Raw genomic sequence first — 613 nt, forward strand, 5'->3', positions numbered from 1 at the left:
TAGAGGCGGTTTTAGACAAGTGTGGGAATTAATGGAAAACTTATTTAGCGGATAATTAATTATTTTTTTCTAGAGTTTAGCGACACTTACATAACCGCCACTAAATTATTTTATTTATTAGCTGCGGTTATATAACCACCGCTAAATCTTAATTTTAGTTTTTAAATTATTTCTTATCTAATTGAACTGAAAGTTTTTGAACTGAAATTAAAATTTTTCATTGTATTTTAGTTTTTATTTTTATAATCCTGATCAAATTAAGTATTTTTTTTTTAAATCTCTACATTCAAATTTGCATTGCAACCACAAACAAACTCTATATACACATTTAATTGAAAACAAAATCAATTGTAATGAATATTTGTCAAATAATATCAAATAATATTCATGTACAACCAACCGTCTACATATTAATTGAATTGTATACATCAACCTCATCTTTGCAATGGAATCTTCATGGACAAGTCCTATATTATAAGAAAATGCAAAGCATAGTTATCTAGGCGGACTTTCTAGGCGAAATGCCGTCGACTGCCTAGTCGACTAGACAGCCGCCTAGGCGATGAGTAATATATATATATATATATATATATATATATATATATATATATAT

The sequence above is a fragment of the Ipomoea triloba genome, chromosome 16 (genome assembly GCF_003576645.1).
Source record: "Ipomoea triloba cultivar NCNSP0323 chromosome 16, ASM357664v1".
Classification (NCBI taxonomy): Eukaryota; Viridiplantae; Streptophyta; class Magnoliopsida; order Solanales; family Convolvulaceae; genus Ipomoea; species Ipomoea triloba.